Consider the following 9,842-nt stretch of genomic DNA (forward strand, 5'->3'; position numbering starts at 1 on the left):
CGATGTCGTTTTGTTTTAATTCAAGGAGTCCTGAATATCTATATAATAATTATGTGAAGAAATGCAGCATGCAGTAAAAAAATTTTCATGCGGTTACAATTTTAAAATGCCCTAAATTAAAAACAAGAAACATTGGACGGCAAATTAGTTTATGTATTATACGTTTGAAAATTATCTGGCTGTTGTTTATTGCACTAGTCCATATTTTTAATAGTTTTAATATTTTATATAATTTCCATAATACATATTGCAATTAATCATAAGCCTATAATTTTATTTTCCCCCTTTAATTAATTAATTAATATTAAGGTACAATTTATAATTATAATTAAATATTTGTCATTTGATTATATTTCATTCTTCTAAAATATATTTTAATTTTGTCCCATAATTAAATGGACAGAATGCAGATTTTAAAATGAAATGCTCTTTCTATAGCTGTGCCGTAGTATAAAATTAACACACACACACACACACACACACACACACACACACACACACACACATACATATATATATATATATATATATATATATATATATATATATATATATATACATATATATAGCCTGGAATGGCTCAGTATGGTTGAGCTAGTGTTTACACAGAGATAACCCTGAAGAATGAGATATTTTCCAGAGCAGATAAAAAGTGGAGAAGCAGTCTGAGGCCACAGCAGGGTCATTGTTTTCCTCCACCACACATTAGCTTAGCATGGGAAGCCCTCAGAGCGGAGCTAATAGCATGGCTCTGCACCAACAGAAGCTTTCAGCATGTGGGAATGAAACAATGTCGCCTTTTACTGACAGTGTGTGAGGCCTGCAGCTCACCTCAGTGCAGCTAAATGCACTCTCTATATGTAGTCTGTGAGAATAAAGGTTCACAGCAGCTCGGCACTGCGGATTTTATTTCATTTTTAAGCCTGTGGGGTGAATATGTTGCAAAGCCTGGGTTAGCATGGCTAACTCCCTGCCATGAGTGTGTGTGTGTGTGTGCGGATGTGATGCTAACTAGCTGCTCCTCCTCCTGCAGAGTCAAAATGGCGCTGAAGACAAAGCAGGATGTGAACAATGAGCAGTGGCAGCCATTACAGGATGACTGGCTCAGTGTGACAGGCATGGTCTGTGTGTGTGTGTGTGTGTGTGTGTACTAGAGAGAGAGAGAAGGGGAGAGGGAAATAGAGTGAGTGTGTGCGTGTGTGTGTGTGTGTGTGTGTGTGTATGTGTGTTTGTTGTTTTGTTAGGATACAGAGTCATGACTGGGGTTTATGGTTTTTATTTGTTATAGACTTCTTTGATTACTACTAGGCTACTAATAGGCCTAGTAATAATACTGATGATAAAATAATAGTAGTAATAATAATAAATCTATTGAACAATATTTTGTAAAAAAAAAAAAAATAGACTTTATGAAAATATCAAAAAATAATATTTTCAATCTGCAAATGGTTGAAATTGGTAACACAACCAATGAACAACAAACTGAGGTGTAAGAATAGTTGAGTGGTTACACTGCTGTTTCCTTCTCAGTATCAGCTATTAGCTAATGCAATCTATTGTGAAATGAAAATATGTAACACAATAGTGTGCCATAGTTTAATAACCCCTGCTGAATGCTTAGCCAAGCAGCATCACAGCTCACATGCCACTCCATCATTTTGGGGGAGAAATATGGGCAAAATTATTCAGCTTTCAAAACTTTCATTGTGTTTCCTGAAACAGTGTTTTTTTTTTGCAAAGCCACAGCTATACAGGGATATATTATGGTGGTTGCACCTTCCAGCATGTTGGAGCTGCTGGCCAGACAGTGGTCGATGTGGACATGCAGTGCATGGAGTGTGTGGTGCTGGAAATGACGTAATGCAAACTTAATACCACTTCCTGTGTCCACCTTGTGGTGGTAGAGGCCACAGACCAAACATGCATACTATGTTGTCAGGTATAAATAATAGGGTAGCTATGATAATAATGTGTTCTTGACTGAAGTATTTATGAACATCAAAGGAACTTTATTCCAAACCTTGGAGTAGAAGCACTGTGGAACCTGCAGGCCAAGCCAGAGCCCGATCGCTGCAGAACTTTGCACTTTCCACCAGTTCTGATGTGTGTGCCAATTCTCTGGGACATTTGAGTACCCCAAGTCCCTAAAATCAACGGGATCCCACCACAGAATAATAATAACAATCCTTTCAGAAACCACAGGTCTCTCACACTTTCAAGGTCAAAGACTGCTGGGCTCCAGGATGAAATAACTCACTTTATTTAGTCAAATTCAGACTGCAAGAGCACATTATCAGCTTCTGCTGAAGTTTAGAATGCATCTTTCCACAGAGCAAAGACTGTGTGCTATCTTATAGTACTCAGTGTAATCTGGTCAGGAGGGGAGATCACACACGATTACAAAAGCCAGTAACTTTTGATATGGCAGGCAAGTATTGCGTCAAGAAAGACTTGAAGGGAATCCAAACTATCCTTTAAAAAACAAAACCAACAAATATAGATTTAAGTTAAGATAATAATTTAGCTCTAAGTGTTTTTTCAAATATGGCACTGGGTGTACCAGACTGAAGCCTGGGACGTACGGCATACACTGCAACACACACTCTGTCTCTCGTAACCATCCATCTGAGTGTATCTTGTAGACAAAGAGATTACAGCAGAGTACATCTCTATGCTGGGAGACATATCTCACCTTCTGAGTACCTGAATGTGTGCGTGGAGGAGAGATTGTGTGTGTGTTCCAGTAATCTCTCTCTCTCCTGGCTGTCACCGCCTGTCGGCCTGCTGCCATGCTGTAATACGCGGACTGCTCCTTTATCTCCTGCATCACCGTCACCATCACTGTTATGATTTCTCCCTCTTCGCTCTGTGTGTGTGTGTGTGTGATATTGCATAACTCAGGCATGATAGATCACCCACTTAGCAGCTCTGGTGAAATATGTGAGCGGTGGATTTTTATCATCCTGGGCGTCAAGAGGAAACTTTACCCTCACACACACACACAGTCCCGCTGCACTGCTGCTGCACCAACTTCCCACACAGACAGTTGTTGTTGGCAGGTGTTGCAACCTGTAATTCAAGTGGTGGGATTAAATAGAAAAGGGATGTCTGAGCCCAATACTGTAGGTTCAAAATAGTTACAAAAAGGCCGCAAAAAAACCAAACTATGGCATCACTTTCTCATAAAGGCACCTTTCATTGAGATTGGTTAGTTATAAGTTAGTTAACAAGAGCATTTCCCAAATTGTGAAACAACACTGTTACTCTAAAAATCGGACAACTTTGAGATATGTTTGTTCACCAGCCAAAAAAAAAAAAAATATGACAATCTAAATTGGTAGATTTAGCAACAGTGGCATGTGGGCTTATAAACGTTCATTTGCAACCCTGGTGGCTGACAACTGACCTCTAAAGAACTAATAAAGTTGCTGTCAAAGAAGTGTTCTGTTTCCTCACTGTAAATTCAAAAAAAGCTATACTGACTTTAATAACTTAGCGAACTATACTTGGTAATTAACAATATGCACTTCTTACTAGTTTTTAGGAATTAAGTAACAGTTAATTGCAGGTTGAAGAACACAATTTGCTGAATGACCTGAGTGAGGTTTACACAAACAATCAGGTAGTGACAACAGCAGCTATAAAAATCTACACAGAAGGAGAAGAAGAAGAAAGTCTGGGATGTGAGCATGCGCAGTAGTTGTGCTTGGCGTGCTGGTCTACAGCATGGATGTATTATAAGGAAGTCTACAGTCAGTGGGACCAGGGTGGACCGCGCCCACTAGGAGGCAACAGAGAGAGGAGAGACCACTTGGAATAACTTAATTGAAGAATATTAAGGTAAGCTACAAAGCAAGCAATAACTGTGCTTAAATGATTGTTTCTGACTGTCGCCGATGTTAGCTAGCGTTAGCATTTAGCATAAGTTAGCTAACATAGCCGAATTAGCTCAGGCATTAGCATTAAAGTTAACCTCACTGGCAGAACTTGTTCAGACATGTTTTGGTGGTAAAAAAAGGCTTTCCTGCTACAGCCTAGCCTTAAAACTTGTTTAAAATGCTCCAAAATGGAAATGGGAAGTCCTTAATTTATCAGTGTTATATTGTAGCTAGTTACCTGTTTTCCCTGACTTGACGCAGGGCTGTGAATTCATAACGCTGAAATTCCGAGTGTCAAGTGAACGCAGCATTGCCGGTGATTGCTGCAGAGGCAAACAGGTGTTGTCGTGATGCACGGTTTGCAGCAACGTTGGCTCGACAGGTAAGAGACACAGCCATTTTTAAATGTACTGTTAGTTTCCCCTTTTAAAGCGTCGGAGCCTGAATGAATTTCTCCAGAGAACTGTTTTGAAGGGCTGGCAAAAGGCTGCAGCAACAAAAAGTTAACCTGCTTGCTGAATAGTTAGATTTGCATGGGCTCGAGGAGTAATTGAACATAGGCAACGTTAATTCAACGCTAATTCAGAGGCGAAAGTGTGCAGAAAAGCTGCGGTTAAATTGTGGTCTGTAGCCTCACAGATTGCAGAGATTAATGTGTCCTGTCATTGACCCTCTGGTGCTATGATGAGCTGTGTGTTACATTAACAATAATGATTGAGAATCAGCTCCACCTGCATACACCAGCAGGGTTAAAATCTTGTCTTAGGCATCATCTTTGATCCAGCAGTTATAAAATGATATAAAATCATTTTCATACCACAAAAACCACAACGCATGCACGCACGCACACACACACACACACACGCACACACACACACACACACACACACACACACACACACACACACATACAGAGAAATACACTCGCAAAGTCCATACACACAAACCTGCATACTGTCCTCATAGTACAGTATAATATACTATGTTGCTAAAGACTGTTATTGTTCCCTATAATAAAATGCATTCAAAACTGCCTTTTGCACATTTCTTCTACTTTCTTGGGCTACACATGGGATACATCTCACTAAAAATCTGTTTACACCTATGCAGTACCTTTAGCAATAAAAAAGCAGCAACAACAACAATAACAACAACAACAACAATAATAATAATGATAACAATGATATTGATAATTAACCTCTACTTTAGTGAATAAAACTATTATGACAGGAATGTTGTAATAAAAACCAGTGGATTCAACTGATTAAATGCAGTCTTTCTGCACTGTGAAGAGGGAAAACCTAGATATTCACAATCTTTGTGATGAATCACAGGTTGTTTCTTCATGTAAAATAGATGTGGGGTTTAAAGTTGCTTTAATTATTGTTAAAGTTATTGTAAGGGTTTAGTGAAGGCTTGATCTTATCTAGCCACTTTAATCTGTATAACCTGCCAGGGAAGAAACCGCAACAGCATGACTAAAGATAACCAGGAATTACTCACTATGCAAATCTTTGATCATGCCATAGATGAGTTGGCAGTTTTAGAAAATGTTTAGTATTCATTGTCAGAGCTGCATTTTAATTCATAATATGATATTTGCAGTGTGTTCTCTATGGTTCAAACACACTGTGGCGCTTTACTCACTGTTTTGGTCAAAGTTGTTTTTCAGGTTGCAATTCTAGCGTTAAAAAATATTTCTCTTTAACCACTATGGCTAAATTAATACACAGGAAATGCTGTTGTTGAATTGTTTTTTTCTTTTTAACAACTGAGGTCTCAAATTAATATTTAAAGAAATGCATTTCAATGAATAAGTCATTTATTTGCATTGCAATTTAGTCCTTTTCTTGCTGACATTGTAGGCAGCGACTTTATAACCGTCCATGTTTCCAGAATGGCTGCAGTGCAGTTGCTTCTGTTGTTTGGCAAGTTCAGCTAAATCCTTAATTAACTCATCCATATCAAGAACAGTTATTTATCTGTAATGCCTGTAAAGCATGCACATATCATAAATGTTCATCTAATCTGTAAACCATGATATTTTTAATGGAAGGTCATTTTAACTATAAAAATGTTCTTTTTTCTCAGAAGAAGTGCTCGCTGCAACTTCCTGAAGACTACTCAACAGTTCAGTTCGGGACCTTCCCAAGCAGAAAGAGGTATTCGACCGCAGTAATGCGTTCATCGTCGGCAGCCATGTTGCTCTTACCCACAATACTACTGACCTATGACCTCTCCACACGACATCATATTTCTCATCCACGACACTGTGTGGTATTACTTTGCATTTTGTCAAACCCATAGAAACCTTACATTAAAGCAATACATTTCTGAGCAGCATTTCTTATCATACCTTTTTATCATATCTTTTTAACTCCTTTTAACATCTTATTTATTACATGTTTAATGACCTTTTTAACAACTTTACGAACTTAGAGGTTCGAAATTTATGAAAGGTATAAAATAAACACATCAATAAAACTGTCTCTGAGACAGTTACAGTAACTGTTCAGTGCACTCTTTAATAAACCCTGGGCCTCATGCAGCAATATTCTCTGAAAATGTTCTCTTAATTTTCTGGAAAGAGAAATTTAAGAGAAGTCAACTCCAGATGCACCAGATGCTCTTAACCACTCAAAGGTTGTTAGAGGAAGAACTTCTGCAGAAGTGAAACTGATGTATTATTAGATAAACTTCAACGAAGTAAATGTGATTTCAGGAAGATGCATTTAAGTATTAAAAGTATAAGTACACATGGAAAAAGGTTTAATGAATTTAATAAATCAAAATGATGTAAATATTAAGTAATAATAATTACTATTATTTTTTGCATGAGAAATGACTTACACAAAAGAGATAGTTGCCAATTAAAATTCTAATTAATCAACAAACTGTTTCAGATGCTCTTAAATATTTTCATATTTTTGGTTTATTTGAAAAAATCATCTTTGTAAAGTAGTTATCTAAAAATAGTAGTGGAATAGAGAGTACAATATTTCCCTCTGAAGAGTAGTAGAGTAGAAGTGGAAAGTGGCATGAGATTAAAATAATCACGTAACCTCAGATTTGTACTTCAGTACAGTATTTGAGTAAATGTATGTAGTTACACTCCAGCTCTGGTCAGCAGAGGGACACACAGTAACTGAAATCACAGTATTTGGGATCAATGGGCCGAGTTCAATAGTATCCCTTGACCCCTGAAATGTAATAATCCAGTCTTTATAATTCCTCGAAAAGTGCCATCTAAATTGGATTAAATGATATTAATTGATAATATTTTTTAAATGTTCCTCAAAGATAAAACATATTTTCCCTGGTGTTGAGCAACAGTTTGTGGCCTGTGAAAGCGAATCTTTTTCTCTTATCCTGGTATGAGTGTTCTCAACCACTCGTAAAATTTTCTCTTACCTAACAGAAAAGCAAAAATAAGAAAGCATTTACGAATCCCCAAAATCAGTAGGTATTAACAAAATAATAACAAATCCTGGATATGAAAAATAAGAGAAAATCTGTTGTTGATTCATCTTGGAACTTTATGTTTTCATTATTCACTCGTAGAAACCAGATGTGACAGCAATGTGGACCCTCTTACTCTGAGGCCTCAATGTGCCACTGGACGATGCCCCCAGGAACGTCTCTCCGTAAGTCCTCATAACTCTTAAAGGAGCACAAAGAGCTGTTGGGGAATGTGCTTTGTATTTTACAGTATCTCACTGAGAGTCAAATAAAGAGTTTTAAGCTGATGTCATCCCTGTGAGTCCAGTAAGACAGGCTGCAACAGTGACAGCTTGGTGTGTGCCAGCAGCTTAGTTCAAGAAAGAGAAAAGCACCCGTCATTTCCAAGATTGATTTATTTAAGGTCAAAACGTGTTTTAGGCCCATTCATGCTGTTAAAGCTGCTAAACACAGGTGCATGTGAAGTGAAAACGTATTGGGTAAGGCTGGAAGCAGTGGAGGCTGGACATATGACAGTGACAATATAATGTGTGTCAGCATTTCCATGTTGAATGTTGTTTTTGATTGGTTTAATTACACACTATTACACAAGAGGGTGTGCTATAACGTCATTTAAACACGACATTGATGCGGTTGGTCTACAAGCATCACTGAAGGCATTAGATCTCACTTGTTTATGACAGCGGATCAAGTTTCTTTTGTTAAGTTAACAAACTTAAGGCACTCTTTTTAAGCTGGGTTCGACAGGCTTGATCAGCAAGTCACATCTAGAGGCTGCTGGTGTTTGTGTTTAACCATACGTGTGTGACATCCATTGCCAGAGTTATTGCTCTTTCATATATTTTCTCTTACTGTAAGAAAGCACCATTAGCCCGTTGGTTCCTTATGAAGTTTGGTCTATAAACTGCATTACTGTTACCACAAAATCCGAGGCGTTGTTTTAGGATTATTTGTTAAATCAAAGATCAGGGTTAGATTATTTCATTTACATTACAATTACATTACAGAGGGTGTCATATATCCACCTAATCCAGTGTTATTTTACAATCTCTTTTAGGTAGAAAACTTCTCGAGTCACATGAAATCAAACGCTGCTGAGCACACATTTTAGCCACATAAAAAAGGCTCAATATCTATCTATCTATCTGTCTATCTGTCTATCTATCTATCTGTCTATCTATCTATCTATCTGTCTGTCTGTCTGTCTGTCTGTCTGTCTATCTATCTATCTTTCTATCTATCTATCTCGATATATCTATTTATATCTATCAATCTATATCTATATATATCTATATCTCTATTTATTTATCCATCTATCTATAATAGATAGATAGATGGATAGATAGATAAAGAGGGTGAAGACGTAAATGTATTTTTTTTAGATTTTGAATTTTTTTTTCTAATTTTCAATCAGGTAATTGCACTAAAATCAGACACATAATTATTCAGAGCTGAGTATTTCTATATGAGCCAGCTGTTAAATACTTATCAGGCATAAATAAAGTCATTAGTGACTTATAAACTATGTCTAAAAATTGTCTAATTAATTATGATACAATCACAGAGCCTCGTGACTTGCCTTCAGGGAGTCTCAGTGTGCTTGAAATGAAATGCTTCTTTTTATCTAATGACGCCTGAGAGCCTCTCCAACACTTTTCAACCTCTAACTTTTCAAGTAGCAGTGACTGGGTGGTTGCCAGGTGTCAGGGGTTCTTCTCTCTCAAGTTCTCTTTGTTAATTCATTACTTAACTATTTACATCACGTTTTCTGCATCTAGAAAACACCGTTAGAGGAGACACTGTCTCAAAGTGAGCACTGCTGTTCCCATTCCAACGATAGATTCATGAAGCTGAGAGAGACTACAGAAACAAAAAGACGCAGAGTTCATGGAGACACTGTGGAGTCGGTGTGATGCAGTCACAGGAGTCTGTGGGAGTTGCAGTAATTTGACAAAACATTGACATGAATTTTGCATCATATTTTTCGCGATATGCAGCACGACTGCATTAGTAACAGATTTGCAGCGGGTCTCTTTCCTGTCATATGGGACACAATGGGAAAATGATTCCCAATTGTCTGCTGCTTTTAACCGTTTGTTGTTGTTAGCGGGCTGACGTGGTCTCGTGCATCTCAGAGTGAGACACGTCTCCCTCTCAGCTGCTGCCTCTGTTTGACATGTTAAAATAAATTGGCCGTGCCTTTATTTGTCACAACCTCAAGACAAACTGTGCGGTGGACTGCCATTTGTTTGAGATCTGAGTCGTTTTGAACTGGTTCGGTTCGAGACTGTGCCTTTTTTGGGAACCTTCTCTTTGTTGTCATTCACGCTTGCTGTCATGCTGTTGAGTGTGTGTGTTTCTAGGAGGGAGGCATGGTGGGAGGGCACAGCCCACTGTGACTACGGACACCCAAAGGGAGCGGCGGAGAAGAAAATCTAGATTTGCATTTCAAAAAAATCACCCGAAACGACAAATTTAAAGTTATTGTTAAAATCAATTTATGCC

General features: G+C 37.9%; 1 long non-coding RNA gene across 1 annotated transcript; it reads left to right on the plus strand.

The window, feature by feature from the left end:
- Window positions 1-3,715: 3,715 nt before the first annotated feature.
- On the plus strand, window positions 3,716-7,548 carry LOC148186419 (uncharacterized). The gene is made up of 4 exons (XR_015779600.1): window positions 3,716-3,840; window positions 4,140-4,260; window positions 5,970-6,040; window positions 7,440-7,548. It is a non-coding gene; the product is annotated as an uncharacterized LOC148186419 (long non-coding RNA).
- Window positions 7,549-9,842: the final 2,294 nt, after the last annotated feature.

The sequence above is a fragment of the Plectropomus leopardus genome, chromosome 18, assembly GCF_026936395.1.
Source record: "Plectropomus leopardus strain MGB_pleo_1.0 chromosome 18, ASM2693639v1, whole genome shotgun sequence".
In the NCBI taxonomy this organism is placed as follows: domain Eukaryota; kingdom Metazoa; phylum Chordata; class Actinopteri; order Perciformes; family Serranidae; genus Plectropomus; species Plectropomus leopardus.